The following is a 20,104-nucleotide window of genomic DNA, read 5'->3' on the forward strand; positions in this document are numbered from 1 at the left end:
GGAATCAAGTGTTAACTGTGGTACCACATAGCTATTGTTCATATTTATCATTATAGTATTGCCTGAGCACAAAGTGTGTTATTGAGTATATAACGTGAACCTTATTTATATAAAGAACTGCGTTATCACTAACATAGTGTGTGGACATTCCTTTGTGGGTGCTTGGAGACTGCACTGTACTTAAGAACCAGCCAGCATCACCTCCTGAGAGCTCAAGCCCTGGCTGCTCGTCCATTGCAACCCTATAGAGAATCTTGGCTGGGGTGCTCTGTGCTTCTACTCTGCCATATAGAGGGCAGGAGTACAGATAACTCCCCTCCAGTCATTACAGTTCACACATAAAAAAATCAAGTGTGTTAATCTGAACTCAGGTAATAGATTTGTACTCGCTTAAAAATATGCGTGTGGGAGCTCAGTAGCTTTGATTTCGTGCACTCTCAAGAAAAACTAAACACGTGTCACTAAAACCGAGTCGCTGTGATCTCCTCACCACTCAGTAAAGAAATATGTGTCACTAAAATCATTTGCTTTGATGTTATGCTCCCGTGGGAAAACATAAACTGCGTCACTCTTCTACTTCCGCCAGTAGGAAAGACGTGCACGTGCATGCGTGTGAACTCAGTAACTTTGATTTTCTGCACCCTCTAGAAAACAAAACATGCATGTCACTTAAACCCAGAGACTTGGATTCCTTGTTTCTCAGAGGAAGAGAACGTGTGCTCCATTCTGAAAACACTGACTGATATGTGGGCGCCTCTGGAAATAAACATGTCTCTCACTGGGACTTCTACTTCATCAGGGAAAACATTTGTGAAGATAAAACTCAACCACTGTAAGATTCAGGTCACTCTAGAAAAAAGAATATTCCATTGGGAACCTAGTCACAATGTGACACCTGCGAACAAATCCACGTGTCACTAAAACTCGGCCACTCTGGTTTTCTCTTTGCTGATGGACAAGTAAATCAAATTACCTTGATCAGGACTTGTGGTAATAAACAGAACACAGGTCTCATTCATTTTAGTGCAATCATTTTATTGGATAGGATAGTTTTAGAGTTTGTTATGAAATCACAGAACTACAAGCAAATGGTAACAGCCTCTTCACCTTAAGGATGTAACACAAAATACAAGAGAGAGACAGCACACTCAGGATACCCCAGGACAGACTCACTGGGAAACATGTTGCATCCCCTTACAGTGCTGCTACTGGCAGAATGACACTCCTGTGTGCAGAAATGCATGTGTGTGTTGTTTAAATGAACTAAGAAAGGATGTTCTCGCATGAGCAGCGCTTCTTGTCCGCCCAGAGTGAGCTATAATGTACATTGTGTTACTGTTCTTAATATGTGCACTACTGTGCATGTATAACTGTGCCCCCCAGCTGTCTAATTATCTATCATAATGCCATCAGATCAGCAAGAGACAGAGGACCTAGTGAGAGCAGGTCTTCAAGGCGCTGGTCTACAGAAGGGTCTCCTGATGTGGCCGAGTGGAGGGGCGATGCCAATCTGGTGCCAGGCACGGATCTCTGGAGTTATGCTATGGGTATAGCGCCTAAAAACAACAGAAGGACTAAGCTAAGAGACTTGCATGAAAATACAGAAATATTAAGATGCCTGTTAATCAAATGCAACATTACACATTACTCTATAAAAACAACTCATGCCTTAAAACTGCAACATCATTGGCCAACTTTCGCTAAGTAAGGGGGTATTAAACACCCTGTGCACTGGTGTAAATGTAATTGGCACCAGGGCAACAATTACCTTAGTGCAAAAACATCATCACAAGATCGGTGGTGCAGGTAAAAAGCGGCAGCAATTCCACCATCAGCAGTGCAGGTCAAAAGGGACAGCAATTCCACTATTTGTCAGAAATGGAATTACCGCCCTTTTTACCGCACTGTGAATTCCGAGTTTGGAGGTAAAGTGGAAGATTCACCTCTTGCAAAAGCCAGAGGGGCATCCTCGACTTTACCACTTTAAACCCAAAATGTGTGAATTTACTGCATGTTATTATCACTCAAGGTAAGTCTGCCAAAATCCCTGAGCTGTCTTCTGGACTCCAAAGTCCAGACTTATACCGCCCCATCACCTCTGACAATTCTGTGATAATGCCATGGTTGTGGTAACGGTAAGCAAGGTTGGTGGTAATCCGGCAGGTTTACCACCAAACTCGCAAGGGAGGCCACTGTCTTTCAAGGCCTTTTTGAACCAGGGAACAGATCTCGGACTGGGGTAAGCATTTCCCTGGTGCAAAAGATGCATTTAAGTAATGTGATGTTTCACTAGGGGCTCTTGCACTAGTGCAAAGTGTCTGCACTAGCGCGCAGAGGTCCAGTGCAGCAATCCCTCTTCTCTACACACAAGTTTGTTTGTTTGTTCGTTTTATTTATTTGTATAGCGCTCCAAACCCAGAGGTAGAAGGGCGCTTAAAGAAGACGGTTACATAATTGTGATGTATACAATTTCAATGTACAGCGATTTACAGAATATACAGACATAGTTAAGCAGTGGGAGGTGTATGAGGGCTCTAGCAAGAGTGAGGCAGCTATTGGGTGATAGGAAGGGTCTACAGGCCCTGATAAGCTTGCCGGTGTAGGCGGAGGCTGAGGCGATCATGTTGGTTTGTTTGGAGAGGTTAGAGTTGGCATCAAGGTAAAAGCCGAGAGTTTTCACGCTTTTGGCAATAGGGATGGTGTGACCATCGATAGTGATGTTGTTGTAATTAGGATTAAGTTTAGACAGGTTACTGGGAGAGCCGACAAGGAGGAGCTCCGTCTTCTCATCATTCAGGCATATGCCATGAGAGGCCATCCATGCCTGAATGATGGAGAATATTTAGTTGATCCGGGTGACGTCTGCATGGTAGTTGCCTGTGATGGTGAGGAGTATCTGGGTGTCATCTGCGTAATTTGTGTAGTTGACACCCAGACGGTCTAGTTGGTCAAATAGTGGCTTTGTAAATATGTTATACAAAGTGGGGGATACACAGGATCCCTGTGGGACCCCGCATGAGATGTAGATGGGGTCTGCTGTAACTGTTGTTGAGAAAACCTGCATGGTTCTGTTTGCCAGAAAGGATTGTATCCATATGACAGCCGAGGGGGAGAAGTGAGCTGGGGTGGCTAAGTGGCTACAGAGGATTTTGTGGTCGACCAGGTCGAAGGCTGCTGAGAGGTCTAAGAGGAGTAGGATCGCTGCATTGCCTTTGTCTTTAATTTCATCAATCTGACTTTTGAGATCAACAAGGGCAGTTTCTGTACCGATTTGAGGTCTGAAGCCAGATTGACGTATTCCTAGCAGTTGGTTGGATTCCAGATATTCCTGAATTTGGAGAGAGGCGACTCTGTCCAGGATTTCTAACAGAAATGGGACAGTGGTGATGGGTCTGTAGTTGGTGGGTTTGGTTGGGTCTAGTGATTGTTTTTTCAAGAGTGGGAGTACCCATGATTGTTTTAGGTTACTGGGGACTGAGTTATTGATGAATGATAGGTTAATAATTTTTATGATGAACAGGGATAGATCTCTGGCTGCGTCTTTAATGATTTGGGCGGGGCAGCTGTCCCCTTTGCAGTTCGAGGGCTTTAGGGAGGTGATTTTTTGAACTTCTATCGTAGTTATTTTCTTGATACGATTTGGTATCAATGGGCGTTGGTGAGCCAGGGTTGGTAAACTTGTTTGTTAGAAAGTTGTTGGCGTTTGCCCTCCATTTTAGTTTGGAGTCCTGTGATTTTGTTGTTAAGGGCGTTTTGGATGCTGGTGCACCAAGGTTTGTCTTTCAAGCAGGTGTCTGTATGGATTGGGATTTTCTAGTTTTTTTAGAATTTTAAATAATTCTTTAGTGGAGGACCCTGCCTGATCAATCCTGACATTGTATGCATCTTTTTTGGTACGAATTATCTCACTTTTATATAAGGAATATATATTTGTGAGATTTGATTTATTTTCCACAGAGGGGTTGGTTTTCCATGTGAGTTGTGCCTTAGCTTTCTTTTTTCTTGCGTTCGGGAGTGTACCACGAGTTCAGATGAGCTCTTGCTTTATCTTTGCGCAATTTCAGAGGGGCAATGGTATCCATCGCCTTGGCCATGGAGTTATTGAAGGTGTCAATCAGTAGGTTTAGATCAGCATTGGCTGGAAGTGCGTTGAGGGTGGGTAGGTCCAGGGGTAGGAGGGCCTCAGCAGTAATGTTGCGTTTGTTTCTGTTAGGACCGGCTGGTGCCAGGGGACACTTTTTGGGTAGTACATGATTAATGTTAACCTCAAGAAGGATAAGGTGGTGATCCGTCCATGCCAGAGGTTGGGGGTCCTTGCAGATTGTGTTACAGTTGTAGGTCACTACCCAGTCGATAATTATGCCCTTCTGGTGGGTGGGGAGGATATTGAGTTGTGCAAAGCCATGTTCTGTTAGGGCGTTAGCTAGGGATGCAGCAGGCGCGTCATTAGGGTCGCAGTAACCAAGGTTAAGGTCCCCGAGGATAATAATTTGTGCTGAAGGCTTGGAATTTTCTGCAATGAGAGATGTGATGTCTTCTTCAAAGACCCCAGCGGGGCCTGGGGGTCTATATATGAGGTGAAAGGTGATTGTGCTTGTGGGGGAGGGTTGCAACTTGACTGTGAGTAGCTCGCAGGATGTGAGTGACACTGAGGAGGCTGATCTGAAGTCTAAGGAAGATGTGGAGATGATCACTATGCCTCCTCCCCTAGCGTTGGGTCTGTCAGCTCTGAGGATAGAGTCTTGTGTGTCTGGAGTCTGACACGCGTTCATACATTACCTGTATGGAGTTCCTAGAGCAGAGGCCCAGTGCAGAGGGCGTTCATACATTACCTGTATGGAGTTCCTAGAGCAGAGGCCCTAGTGCAGCAAGCCCTCTTCTCTACACACAAGTCTTGTGTGTCTGGATTCTGACACGCTTTCATACATTACCTGCATGGAGTTCCTAGAGCAGAGGCCCTAGTGCAGCAAGCCCTTTCTCTACACACAAGTCTTGTGTGTCTGGAGTCTGACACGCGTTCATACATTACCTGCATGGAGTTCCTAGAGCAGAGGCCCAGTGCAGCAAGCCCTCTTCTCTACACACAAGTCTTGTGTGTCTGGAGTCTGACACGCGTTCATACATTACCTGCATGGAGTTCCTAGAGCAGAGGCCCTAGTGCAGCAAGCCCTCTTCTCTACACACAAGTCTTGTGTGTCTGGAGTCTGACACGCGTTCATACATTACCTGCATGGAGTTCCTAGAGCAGAGGCCCTAGTGCAGCAGCCCTCTTCTCTACACACAAGTCTTGTGTGTCTGGAGTCTGACACGCGTTCATACATTACCTGCATGGAGTTCCTAGAGCAGAGGCCCTAGTGCAGCAAGCCCTCTTCTCTACACACAAGTCTTGTGTGTCTGGAGTCTGACACGCTTTCCTACATTACCTGCATGGAGTTCCTAGAGCAGAGGCCCTAGTGCAGCAAGCCCTCTTCTCTACACACAAGTCTTGTGTGTCTGGAGTCTGAAAAGCCTTCATACATTACCTGCATGGAGTTCCTAGAGCAGAGGCCCTAGTGCAGCAAGCCCTCTTCTCTACACACAAGTCTTGTGTGTCTGGAGTCTGACAAGCCTTCATACATTACCTGCATGGAGTTCCTAGAGCAGAGGCCCAGTGCAGCAAGCCCTCTTCTCTACACACAAGTCTTGTGTGTCTGGAGTCTGACAAGCTTTCATACATTACCTGCATGGAGTTCCTAGAGCAGAGGCCCAGTGCAGCAAGCCCTCTTCTCTACACACAAGTCTTGTGTGTCTGGAGTCTGACAAGCTTTCATACATTACCTGCATGGAGTTCCTAGAGCAGAGGCCCCAGTGCAGCAAGCCCTCTTCTCTACACACAAGTCTTGTGTGTCTGGAGTCTGACACGCGTTCATACATTATCGCATGGAGTTCCTAGAGCAGAGGCCCCAGTGCAGCAAGCCCTCTTCTCTACACACAAGTCTTGTGTGTCTGGAGTCTGACACGCGTTCATACATTACCTGCATGGAGTTCCTAGTGCAGAGGCCCAGTGCAGCAAGCCCTCTTCTCTACACACAAGTCTTGTGTGTCTGGAGTCTGACACGCGTTCATACATTACCTGCATGGAGTTCCTAGAGCAGAGGCCCTAGTGCAGCAAGCCCTCTTCTCTACACACAAGTCTTGTGTGTCTGGAGTCTGACAAGCTTTCATACATTACCTGCATGGAGTTCTAGAGCAGAGGCCCTAGTGCAGCAAGCCCTCTTCTCTACACACAAGTCTTGTGTGTCTGGAGTCTGACACGCGTTCATACATTACCTGCATGGAGTTCCTAGAGCAGAGGCCCTAGTGCAGCAAGCCCTCTTCTCTACACACAAGTCTTGTGTGTCTGGAGTCTGACACGCGTTCATACATTACCTGCATGGAGTTCCTAGAGCAGAGGCCCTAGTGCAGCAAGCCCTCTTCTCTACACACAAGTCTTGTGTGTCTGGAGTCTGACACGCGTTCATACATTACCTGCATGGAGTTCCTAGAGCAGAGGCCCTAGTGCAGCAAGCCCTCTTCTCTACACACAAGTCTTGTGTGTCTGGAGTCTGACACGCGTTCATACATTACCTGCATGGAGTTCCTAGAGCAGAGGCCCTAGTGCAGCAAGCCCTCTTCTCTACACACAAGTCTTGTGTGTCTGGAGTCTGACACGCGTTCATACATTACCTGCATGGAGTTCCTAGAGCAGAGGCCCTAGTGCAGCAAGCCCTCTTCTCTACACACAAGTCTTGTGTGTCTGGAGTCTGACACGCGTTCATACATTACCTGCATGGAGTTCCTAGAGCAGAGGCCCTAGTGCAGCAAGCCCTCTTCTCTACACACAAGTCTTGTGTGTCTGGAGTCTGACACGCGTTCATACATTACCTGCATGGAGTTCCTAGAGCAGAGGCCCTAGTGCAGCAAGCCCTCTTCTCTACACACAAGTCTTGTGTGTCTGGAGTCTGACACGCGTTCATACATTACCTGCATGGAGTTCCTAGAGCAGAGGCCCTAGTGCAGCAAGCCCTCTTCTCTACACACAAGTCTTGTGTGTCTGGAGTCTGACACGCGTTCATACATTACCTGCATGGAGTTCCTAGAGCAGAGGCCCTAGTGCAGCAAGCCCTCTTCTCTACACACAAGTCTTGTGTGTCTGGAGACTGACACGCTTTCATACATTACCTGCATGGAGTTCCTAGAGCAGAGGCCCTAGTGCAGCAAGCCCTCTTCTCTACACACAAGTCTTGTGTGTCTGGAGTCTGACACGCTTTCATACATTACCTGCATGGAGTTCCTAGAGCAGAGGCCCTAGTGCAGCAAGCCCTCTTCTCTACACACAAGTCTTGTGTGTCTGGAGTCTGACACGCTTTCATACATTACCTGCATGGAGTTCCTAGAGCAGAGGCCCTAGTGCAGCAAGCCCTCTTCTCTACACACAAGTCTTGTGTGTCTGGAGTCTGACACGCTTTCATACATTACCTGCATGGAGTTCCTAGAGCAGAGGCCCTAGTGCAGCAAGCCCTCTTCTCTACACACAAGTCTTGTGTGTCTGGAGTCTGACACGCTTTCATACATTACCTGCATGGAGTTCCTAGAGCAGAGGCCCTAGTGCAGCAAGCCCTCTTCTCTACACACAAGTCTTGTGTGTCTGGAGTCTGACAAGCTTTCATACATTACCTGCATGGAGTTCCTAGAGCAGAGGCCCTAGTGCAGCAAGCCCTCTTCTCTACACACAAGTCTTGTGTGTCTGGAGTCTGACAAGCTTTCATACATTACCTGCATGGAGTTCCTAGAGCAGAGGCCCTAGTGCAGCAAGCCCTCTTCTCTACACACGTCTTGTGTGTCTGGAGTCTGACAAGCTTTCATACATTACCTGCATGGAGTTCCTAGAGCAGAGGCCCTAGTGCAGCAAGCCCTCTTCTCTACACACAAGTCTTGTGTGTCTGGAGTCTGACAAGCTTTCATACATTACCTGCATGGAGTTCCTAGAGCAGAGGCCCTAGTGCAGCAAGCCCTCTTCTCTACACACAAGTCTTGTGTGTCTGGAGTCTGACAAGCTTTCATACATTACCTGCATGGAGTTCCTAGAGCAGAGGCCCTAGTGCAGCAAGCCCTCTTCTCTACACACAAGTCTTGTGTGTCTGGAGTCTGACAAGCTTTCATACATTACCTGCATGGAGTTCCTAGAGCAGAGGCCCTAGTGCAGCTAGCCCTCTTCTCTACACACAAGTCTTGTGTGTCTGGATTCTGACAAGCTTTCATACATTACCTGCATGGAGTTCCTAGAGCAGAGGCCCTAGTGCAGCAAGCCCTCTTCTCTACACACAAGTCTTGTGTGTCTGGAGTCTGACATGCTTTCATACATTACCTGCATGGAGTTCCTAAAGCAGAGGCCCTAGTGCAGCAAGCCCTCTTCTCTACACACAAGTCTTGTGTGTCTGGAGTCTGACAAGCTTTCATACATTACCTGCATGGAGTTCCTAGAGCAGAGGCCCAAGTGCAGCAAGCCCTCTTCTCTACACACAAGTCTTGTGTGTCTGGAGTCTGACAAGCTTTCATACATTACCTGCATGGAGTTCCTAGAGCAGAGGCCCTAGTGCAGCAAGCCCTCTTCTCTACACACAAGTCTTGCGTGTCTGGAGTCTGACAAGCTTTCATACATTACCTGCATGGAGTTCCTAGAGCAGAGGCCCTAGTGCAGCAAGCCCTCTTCTCTACACACAAGTCTTGCGTGTCTGGAGTCTGACAAGCGTTCATACATTACCTGCATGGAGTTCCTAGAGCAGAGGACCTAGTGCAGCAAGCCCTCTTCTCTACACACAAGTCTTGCGTGTCTGGAGTCTGACACGCGTTCATACATTACCTGCATGGAGTTCCTAGAGCAGAGGCCCTAGTGCAGCAGGCCCTCTTCTATACACACAAGTCTTGCGTGTCTGGAGTCTGACACGCGTTCATACATTACCTGCATGGAGTTCCTAGAGCAGAGGCCCTAGTGCAGCAGGCCCTCTTCTCTACACACAAGTCTTGCGTGTCTGGAGTCTGACACGCGTTCATACATTACCTGCATGGAGTTCCTAGAGCAGAGGCCCTAGTGCAGCAAGCCCTCTTCTCTACACACAAGTCTTGCGTGTCTGGAGTCTGACACGCGTTCATACATTACCTGCATGGAGTTCCTAGAGCAGAGGCCCTAGTGCAGCAAGCCCTCTTCTCTACACACAAGTCTTGCGTGTCTGGAGTCTGACACGCGTTCATACATTACCTGCATGGAGTTCCTAGAGCAGAGGCCCTAGTGCAGCAAGCCCTCTTCTCTACACACAAGTCTTGTGTGTCTGGAGTCTGACACGCGTTCATACATTACCTGCATGGAGTTCCTAGAGCAGAGGCCCTAGTGCAGCAAGCCCTCTTCTCTACACACAAGTCTTGTGTGTCTGGAGTCTGACACGCGTTCATACATTACCTGCATGGAGTTCCTAGAGCAGAGGCCCTAGTGCAGCAAGCCCTCTTCTCTACACACAAGTCTTGTGTGTCTGGAGTCTGACACGCATTCATACATTACCTGCATGGAGTTCCTAGAGCAGAGGCCCTAGTGCAGCAAGCCCTCTTCTCTACACACAAGTCTTGTGTGTCTGGAGTCTGACACGCTTTCATACATTACCTGCATGGAGTTCCTAGAGCAGAGGCCCTAGTGCAGCAAGCCCTCTTCTCTACACACAAGTCTTGTGTGTCTGGAATCTGACACGCTTTCATACATTACCTGCATGGAGTTCCTAGAGCAGAGGCCCTAGTGCAGCAAGCCCTCTTCTCTACACACAAGTCTTGTGTGTCTGGAGTCTGACACGCTTTCATACATTACCTGCATGGAGTTCCTAGAGCAGAGGCCCTAGTGCAGCAAGCCCTCTTCTCTACACACAAGTCTTGTGTGTCTGGAGTCTGACAAGCTTTCATACATTACCTGCATGGAGTTCCTAGAGCAGAGGCCCTAGTGCAGCAAGCCCTCTTCTCTACACACAAGTCTTGTGTGTCTGGAGTCTGACAAGCTTTCATACATTACCTGCATGGAGTTCCTAGAGCAGAGGCCCTAGTGCAGCAAGCCCTCTTCTCTACACACAAGTCTTGTGTGTCTGGAGTCTGACAAGCTTTCATACATTACCTGCATGGAGTTCCTAGAGCAGAGGCCCTAGTGCAGCAAGCCCTCTTCTCTACACACAAGTCTTGTGTGTCTGGAGTCTGACAAGCTTTCATACATTACCTGCATGGAGTTCCTAGAGCAGAGGCCCTAGTGCAGCAAGCCCTCTTCTCTACACACAAGTCTTGTGTGTCTGGAGTCTGACAAGCTTTCATACATTACCTGCATGGAGTTCCTAGAGCAGAGGCCCTAGTGCAGCAAGCCCTCTTCTCTACACACAAGTCTTGTGTGTCTGGAGTCTGACAAGCTTTCATACATTACCTGCATGGAGTTCCTAGAGCAGAGGCCCTAGTGCAGCAAGCCCTCTTCTCTACACATGTCTTGTGTGTCTGGAGTCTGACAAGCTTTCATACATTACCTGCATGGAGTTCCTAGAGCAGAGGCCCTAGTGCAGCAAGCCCTCTTCTCTACACACAAGTCTTGTGTGTCTGGAGTCTGACAAGCTTTCATACATTACCTGCATGGAGTTCCTAGAGCAGAGGCCCTAGTGCAGCAAGCCCTCTTCTCTACACACAAGTCTTGTGTGTCTGGAGTCTGACAAGCTTTCATACATTACCTGCATGGAGTTCCTAGAGCAGAGGCCCTAGTGCAGCAAGCCCTCTTCTCTACACACAAGTCTTGTGTGTCTGGAGTCTGACAAGCTTTCATACATTACCTGCATGGAGTTCCTAGAGCAGAGGCCCTAGTGCAGCAAGCCCTCTTCTCTACACACAAGTCTTGTGTGTCTGGATTCTGACAAGCTTTCATACATTACCTGCATGGAGTTCCTAGAGCAGAGGCCCTAGTGCAGGAAGCCCTCTTCTCTACACACAAGTCTTGTGTGTCTGGAGTCTGACATGCTTTCATACATTACCTGCATGGAGTTCCTAAAGCAGAGGCCCTAGTGCATTAAGCCCTCTTCTCTACACACAAGTCTTGTGTGTCTGGAGTCTGACAAGCTTTCATACATTACCTGCATGGAGTTCCTAGAGCAGAGGCCCAAGTGCAGCAAGCCCTCTTCTCTACACACAAGTCTTGTGTGTCTGGAGTCTGACAAGCTTTCATACATTACCTGCATGGAGTTCCTAGAGCAGAGGCCCTAGTGCAGCAAGCCCTCTTCTCTACACACAAGTCTTGTGTGTCTGGAGTCTGACAAGCGTTCATACATTACCTGCATGGAGTTCCTAGAGCAGAGGACCTAGTGCAGCAAGCCCTCTTCTCTACACACAAGTCTTGTGTGTCTGGAGTCTGACACGCGTTCATACATTACCTGCATGGAGTTCCTAGAGCAGAGGCCCTAGTGCAGCAAGCCCTCTTCTCTACACACAAGTCTTGTGTGTCTGGAGTCTGACACGCGTTCATACATTACCTGCATGGAGTTCCTAGAGCAGAGGCCCTAGTGCAGCAGGCCCTCTTCTCTACACACAAGTCTTGTGTGTCTGGAGTCTGACACGCGTTCATACATTACCTGCATGGAGTTCCTAGAGCAGAGGCCCTAGTGCAGCAAGCCCTCTTCTCTACACACACGTCTTGTGTGTCTGGAGTCTGACACGCGTTCATACATTACCTGCATGGAGTTCCTAGAGCAGAGGCCCTAGTGCAGCAAGCCCTCTTCTCTACACACAAGTCTTGTGTGTCTGGAGTCTGACACGCGTTCATACATTACCTGCATGGAGTTCCTAGAGCAGAGGCCCTAGTGCAGCAAGCCCTCTTCTCTACACACAAGTCTTGTGTACTGGAGTCTGACACGCGTTCATACATTACCTGCATGGAGTTCCTAGAGCAGAGGCCCTAGTGCAGCAAGCCCTCTTCTCTACACACAAGTCTTGTGTGTCTGGAGTCTGACACGCGTTCATACATTACCTGCATGGAGTTCCTAGAGCAGAGGCCCTAGTGCAGCAAGCCCTCTTCTCTACACACAATTCTTGTGTGTCTGGAGTCAGACAAGCTTTCAGACATTACCTGCATGGAGTTCCTAGAGCAGAGGCCCTAGTGCAGCAAGCCCTCTTCTCTACACACAAGCCTTGTGTGTCTGGAGTCTGACAAGCTTTCATACATTACCTGCATGGAGTTCTTAGAGCAGAGGACCTAGTGCAGCAAGCCCTCTTCTCTACACACAAGTCTTGTGTGTCTGGAGTCTGACAAGCTTTCATACATTACCTGCATGGAGTTCCTAGAGCAGAGGACCTAGTGCAGCAAGCCCTCTTCTCTACACACAAGTCTTGTGTGTCTGGAGTCTGACAAGCTTTCATACATTACCTGCATGGAGTTCCTAGAGCAGAGGCCCTAGTGCAGCAAGCCCTCTTCTCTACACACAAGTCTTGTGTGTCTGGAGTCTGACACGCGTTCATACATTACCTGCATGGAGTTCCTAGAGCAGAGGCCCTAGTGCAGCAAGCCCTCTTCTCTACACACAAGTCATGTGTGTCTGGAGTCTGACAAGCTTTCATACATTACCTGCATGGAGTTCCTAGAGCAGAGGCCCTAGTGCAGCAAGCCCTCTTCTCTACACACAAGTCATGTGTGTCTGGAGTCTGACAAGCTTTCATACATTACCTGCATGGAGTTCCTAGAGCAGAGGCCCTAGTGCAGCAAGCCCTCTTCTCTACACACAAGTCTTGTGTGTCTGGAGTCTGACAAGCTTTCATACATTACCTGCATGGAGTTCCTAGAGCAGAGGCCCCAGTGCAGCAAGCCCTCTTCTCTACACACAAGTCTTGTGTGTCTGGAGTCTGACACGCATTCATACATTACCTGCATGGAATTCCTAGAGCAGAGGCCCTAGTGCAGCAAGCCCTCTTCTCTACACACAAGTCTTGTGTGTCTGGAGTCTGACACGCTTTCATACATTACCTGCATGGAGTTCCTAGAGCAGAGGCCCTAGTGCAGCAAGCCCTCTTCTCTACACACAAGTCTTGTGTGTCTGGAATCTGACACGCTTTCATACATTACCTGCATGGAGTTCCTAGAGCAGAGGCCCTAGTGCAGCAAGCCCTCTTCTCTACACACAAGTCTTGTGTGTCTGGAGTCTGACAAGCTTTCATACATTACCTGCATGGAGTTCCTAGAGCAGAGGCCCTAGTGCAGCAAGCCCTCTTCTCTACACACAAGTCTTGTGTGTCTGGAGTCTGACAAGCTTTCATACATTACCTGCATGGAGTTCCTAGAGCAGAGGCCCTAGTGCAGCAAGCCCTCTTCTCTACACACAAGTCTTGTGTGTCTGGAGTCTGACAAGCTTTCATACATTACCTGCATGGAGTTCCTAGAGCAGAGGCCCTAGTGCAGCAAGCCCTCTTCTCTACACACGTCTTGTGTGTCTGGAGTCTGACAAGCATTCATACATTACCTCCATGGAGTTCCTAGAGCAGAGGCCCTAGTGCAGCAAGCCCTCTTCTCTACACACAAGTCTTGTGTGTCTGGAGTCTGACAAGCTTTCATACATTACCTGCATGGAGTTCCTAGAGCAGAGGCCCTAGTGCAGCAAGCCCTCTTCTCTACACACAAGTCTTGTGTGTCTGGAGTCTGACAAGCTTTCATACATTACCTGCATGGAGTTCCTAGAGCAGAGGCCCTAGTGCAGCAAGCCCTCTTCTCTACACACAAGTCTTGTGTGTCTGGATTCTGACAAGCTTTCATACATTACCTGCATGGAGTTCCTAGAGCAGAGGCCCTAGTGCAGCAAGCCCTCTTCTCTACACACAAGTCTTGTGTGTCTGGAGTCTGACATGCTTTCATACATTACCTGCATGGAGTTCCTAAAGCAGAGGCCCTAGTGCAGCAAGCCCTCTTCTCTACACACAAGTCTTGTGTGTCTGGAGTCTGACAAGCTTTCATACATTACCTGCATGGAGTTCCTAGAGCAGAGGCCCTAGTGCAGCAAGCCCTCTTCTCTACACACAAGTCTTGTGTGTCTGGAGTCTGACATGCTTTCATACATTACCTGCATGGAGTTCCTAAAGCAGAGGCCCTAGTGCAGCAAGCCCTCTTCTCTACACACAAGTCTTGTGTGTCTGGAGTCTGACAAGCTTTCATACATTACCTGCATGGAGTTCCTAGAGCAGAGGCCCAAGTGCAGCAAGCCCTCTTCTCTACACACAAGTCTTGTGTGTCTGGAGTCTGACAAGCTTTCATACATTACCTGCATGGAGTTCCTAGAGCAGAGGCCCTAGTGCAGCAAGCCCTCTTCTCTACACACAAGTCTTGTGTGTCTGGAGTCTGACACGCGTTCATACATTACCTGCATGGAGTTCCTAGAGCAGAGGACCTAGTGCAGCAAGCCCTCTTCTCTACACACAAGTCTTGTGTGTCTGGAGTCTGACACGCGTTCATACATTACCTGCATGGAGTTCCTAGAGCAGAGGCCCTAGTGCAGCAAGCCCTCTTCTCTACACACAAGTCTTGTGTGTCTGGAGTCTGACACGCGTTCATACATTACCTGCATGGAGTTCCTAGAGCAGAGGCCCTAGTGCAGCAAGCCCTCTTCTCTACACACAAGTCTTGTGTGTCTGGAGTCTGACACGCGTTCATACATTACCTGCATGGAGTTCCTAGAGCAGAGGCCCTAGTGCAGCAGGCCCTCTTCTCTACACACAAGTCTTGTGTGTCTGGAGTCTGACACGCGTTCATACATTACCTGCATGGAGTTCCTAGAGCAGAGGCCCTAGTGCAGCAAGCCCTCTTCTCTACACACACGTCTTGTGTGTCTGGAGTCTGACACGCGTTCATACATTACCTGCATGGAGTTCCTAGAGCAGAGGCCCTAGTGCAGCAAGCCCTCTTCTCTACACACAAGTCTTGTGTGTCTGGAGTCTGACACGCGTTCATACATTACCTGCATGGAGTTCCTAGAGCAGAGGCCCTAGTGCAGCAAGCCCTCCTCTCTACACACAAGTCTTGTGTACTGGAGTCTGACACGCGTTCATACATTACCTGCATGGAGTTTCTAGAGCAGAGGCCCTAGTGCAGCAAGCCCTCTTCTCTACACACAAGTCTTGTGTGTCTGGAGTCTGACACGCGTTCATACATTACCTGCATGGAGTTCCTAGAGCAGAGGCCCTAGTGCAGCAAGCCCTCTTCTCTACACACAAGTCTTGTGTGTCTGGAGTCTGACACGCGTTCATACATTACCTGCATGGAGTTCCTAGAGCAGAGGCCCTAGTGCAGCAAGCCCTCTTCTCTACACACAATTCTTGTGTGTCTGGAGTCAGACAAGCTTTCAGACATTACCTGCATGGAGTTCCTAGAGCAGAGGACCTAGTGCAGCAAGCCCTCTTCTCTACACACAAGTCTTGTGTGTCTGGAGTCTGACAAGCTTTCATACATTACCTGCATGGAGTTCTTAGAGCAGAGGACCTAGTGCAGCAAGCCCTCTTCTCTACACACAAGTCTTGTGTGTCTGGAGTCTGACAAGCTTTCATACATTACCTGCATGGAGTTCCTAGAGCAGAGGACCTAGTGCAGCAAGCCCTCTTCTCTACACACAAGTCTTGTGTGTCTGGAGTCTGACAAGCTTTCATACATTACCTGCATGGAGTTCCTAGAGCAGAGGCCCTAGTGCAGCAAGCCCTCTTCTCTACACACACTTCTTGTGTGTCTGGAGTCTGACACGCGTTCATACATTACCTGCATGGAGTTCCTAGAGCAGAGGCCCTAGTGCAGCAAGCCCTCTTCTCTACACACAAGTCATGTGTGTCTGGAGTCTGACAAGCTTTCATACATTACCTGCATGGAGTTCCTAGAGCAGAGGCCCTAGTGCAGCAAGCCCTCTTCTCTACACACAAGTCTTGTGTGTCTGGAGTCTGACAAGCTTTCATACATTACCTGCATGGAGTTCCTAGAGCAGAGGCCCCAGTGCAGCAAGCCCTCTTCTCTACACACAAGTCTTGTGTGTCTGGAGTCTGCCACGCGTTCATACATTACCTGCATGGAGTTCCTAGAACAGAGGCCCCAGTGCAGCAAGCCCTCTTCTCTACACACAAGTCTTGTGTGTCTGGAGTCTGACAAGCTTTCATACATTACCTGCATGGAGTTCCTAGAGCAGAGGCCCCAGTGCAGCAAGCCCTCATCTCTACACACAAGTCTTGTGTGTCTGGAGTCTGACAAGCTTTCATACATTACCTGCATGGAGTTCCTAGAGCAGAGGCCCAGTGCAGCAAGCCCTCTTCTCTACACACAAGTCTTGTGTGTCTGGAGTCTGACACGCGTTCATACATTACCTGCATGGAGTTCCTAGAGCAGAGGCCCTAGTGCAGCAAGCCCTCTTCTCTACACACAAGTCTTGTGTGTCTGGAGTCTGACAAGCTTTCATATATTACCTGCATGGAGTTCCTAGAGCAGAGGCCTAGTGCAGCAAGCCCTCTTCTCTACACACAAGTCTTGTGTGTCTGGAGTCTGACACGCGTTCATACATTACCTGCATGGAGTTCCTAGAGCAGAGGCCCTAGTGCAGCAAGCCCTCTTCTCTACACACAAGTCTTGTGTGTCTGGAGTCTGACAAGCTTTCATACATTACCTGCATGGAGTTCCTAGAGCAGAGGCCCCAGTGCAGCAAGCCCTCTTCTCTACACACAAGTCTTGTGTGTCTGGAGTCTGACAAGCTTTCATACATTACCTGCTTGGAGTTCCACCACAGGCCAGCCTGCATATTGGAATTGTCCTCTCTAGGTCACATTTTCTCTTAGAAACATGGCAGTGATTACTGTAATCACTACTCTCTTTCAGTGGCGTGAATGGTACTTTTCAAAGAGACCTTTGTGCTATTATCGCTTAAAAAAGAGAAAAAAGCACCCCAAACAAGACTGTTCTCATTTACTTGGCAACTTGGAATCAATATAATTGTTATTTTATAATGTGCTTAATACCGAGTGGTTCTAAGCACAGAATCGGGATTCGAACCTGCGTCATCTTATTTCCACTCGCTTCCCCTGAGCTATCCTTCTTCCATAAAATCCTTCAACAAAGCCACTTCCCAATATTTGCATTAAACTTTCCAAATTTGCAGTTAAAATCCCTAGAAATCCCTACAAGGTGTCACTTGTTGCACTATTGGAAGCCCAGGACTTGCTGAAGCAGGATCGAGATTTCCAGGTAGCGTATTGATGATGGCGTAGTGACGCAAGACAGAATATGGTGCGCCCTTCGCCTCACACCTCACAGCGCGTAGGCCCGCTAGGCCATTCCCTAGAACCTCCTAGTGCCTAGTGTGGCTGGCTGCCCTGTCTGGTGTGATGCTTTATGAGACATGTGGAGCAAAATGACAAAACAAATGGGGGAGACAGTGGCCTGACTGACCCTCAGGATGAACACCCTATCCCTAGTGGGGATGCCTGTCCCTAGATGGCGAGTGATGCACTGCCTATGTAAGAGGGATAGATAAAGGAAAACTATCCCTCATTCTCATCAATTGTGTGGGCAGTACATGCAACATCATGTCAGAAATTATAACATGGAGCAACCAAAGTCAAGCATAAGCCACCATTTTGGGTTTTCAGCAACCAATGATATGATTAAATCTTGTGTGGAAGAGCTGCAAAGGCTAACATGTGTTAGGTGGTGCCGAGGGAATATCAGTACTACATTTATTCACCCTAAGTCTGCAACTAAATCACACCTTGGTGGTTTATGCTTAGAACAACATACACAAATTAAAAACACCAATCTGCGTTGGGTATCCTTAAAAAAATCACTCCACGTGAGATAGTATGCATTAAACACAAGATTTAATCATATCATTGGTTGTTGAAAACCCAAAATGATGGTTTATGCTTGAATGGATATTTACACATGTGTGTATAATGCGGCGCGAGCATGGGTGAAGGTGTGGCTTGGATCAGGGCATTCGTGATAGAAGGATATTACTGAGGAACTGGTGCCAAACTACAAAATGAAGAGTGTTATGTGGTTCAAAAACATGACAAAAGTGAAGTGTGAAGTTGGGGGAGGGGTAACATTATTAGGAGTTCGGCGGTAAGTCATTTACCACTTCTGCCACTAATTTCTTCAGATTTACTCTGGGATTACAAACAGCAGTGTTAAGCCCCATTTTTGGAGTCCATGGCACTCTATGGGGGTAACATCATATTTACCCCGAGTGGTTACTGCTTTGCAGTAAATCTGATGATTTTTTTAAGGAAATGTGGAGGATTCACCCTTTTTGCCACTTAACTCCAAACTAGGATTTTCTGTGTGCAGGAAACTGCCATTTTACCAACATTATTTCCTATACCGCCAAACCCATGATGAGGCCCAGTGTTCCGTAATCCCATGGGTATTCCTCCCCATGCCAAACCAATCACCACCATTTATACACACATTGCCAAACTCGTGATGAGGGCCAGGGTTCCTTAATCCCAAAGTTATTCCTACTCATGCCAAACGAATTACAACCCTTTTAACCCACACCGCCAAACTTGTGATGCGGCCCAGGGTTCCTTAATCCCAAAGTTATTCCTCCCCATGCCAAACAAATCGCCACCATTTATACCCACACCGCCAAACTCATGATGAAGCCCAGGGCTCCTTAATCCCACGGCTATTCCTCCCCACACCAAACATTTCCTGAAAGATCCCATATGACTCAACTGATGGGCATTCATGGGGACATCGCCAGAATGAAGCAATGAATGAGCAGGCGTGGGCAAGGAATGGTTGTAGGTTGGCACCTTTGCCCTGTTTCTAATACTGGACAACTCACCAGAAAAATAATAACGCAGTGAGGTTAAACGTTTCATTATTATTTTTATTGGGGTATTTAATGAGCGCAGACTAAGCTTCAGAAGCAAGGGAGAGCTTTACAATCATAGGGTGAAGAACAAGGTTAGGGAGCAGAGAAACAAGGGGTGGGGATCTAACAGCAGGGGAGGCAGGGGAGGAAACAGTGTGGGATCAGATCACCCAGTCTCAGGTATGGTGGGGAATGCAGGGTGTGTGGTCCTGGGTGCTAGGGAGAAGCCATTTCTTGAAGAAGAGGGTCTTGAGCTCCTTCTTGAACTAGAGGAGAGAGTGGGCGAGTCGTATGTTGATGGGGAAGAGGGTCTAGAGTCCTGGAGCATAGACAGAGAAGGCCTGTTTTCTGGTTCTTTCCTTCTTGCATCAGAGTTGAAATCTGCACATTTCTTTACTTCTGGTGGATTGCAGGCCTCCACAGATGGGGAGGTAGTTGAGGTACTTCTGGGCAACAGCCTTGCAGATGATACAGTAGGATGATTCAAAGAGGGTACAGGCTTGCAGCGGGAGCCAGTGCAGTTAAATGAGGGTCTGGGTGATGTGGTCAAATTTGCAGAGTCCTTTGATGAGTGAAGGCAAGTCGCTGTTTACGCTCACACCAGAATGAATACAACCCTCTAGGGAAATAAGCAAAGAGATAGCTTGCAAGGATAACAAGATTTAATTGTACAGAATACAAAATATCATCAAAGGACTCTGCTGCTCAAGAACGTTCTGGCTGCATTTAGTACAATCAGTGGTTTAAAAAGGGCAAACACGTCACACGTATGCAGTAAAAACTGGCCTCACTGATTGGTGGGCCTATTTAGATGGACCTGCTCCATCGTGGATGCCAGGCCCTAATTAGATCCCTTCTCAGCCACCTGTCGGTTCCCACGTGGGTCCGCTGGGCTCATCTCTGAATGGGCAGGGCGAGGAGCCCAGTGTTGTCTCAGACCCTTGCAGTGCGCAGCGCTCCCAGTGATGCTATGCCTTAATGATGAAAAAAATGAACTTCTTCTCAGAGGATCATAGTACCGCATTAACAAACTTGATGACTCCTTTAAAGCCTTACCATCAAGGTGTCGAAGGAAGTAAAAGCCCTCTGCTTTTATCTGGACTCAGCTCTTTAACTAAACAAATCACCGCCAGAGCCCTCATCGTATCCAGAGTAGACTGTTGCAATGCCCTCTGTGCTGGCACCAATACCCGTAATAT

This window comes from Ambystoma mexicanum, chromosome 4p (genome assembly GCF_040938575.1).
Source record: "Ambystoma mexicanum isolate Mex_15411 chromosome 4p, UKY_AmexF1_1, whole genome shotgun sequence".
Lineage (NCBI taxonomy): Eukaryota > Metazoa > Chordata > Amphibia > Caudata > Ambystomatidae > Ambystoma > Ambystoma mexicanum.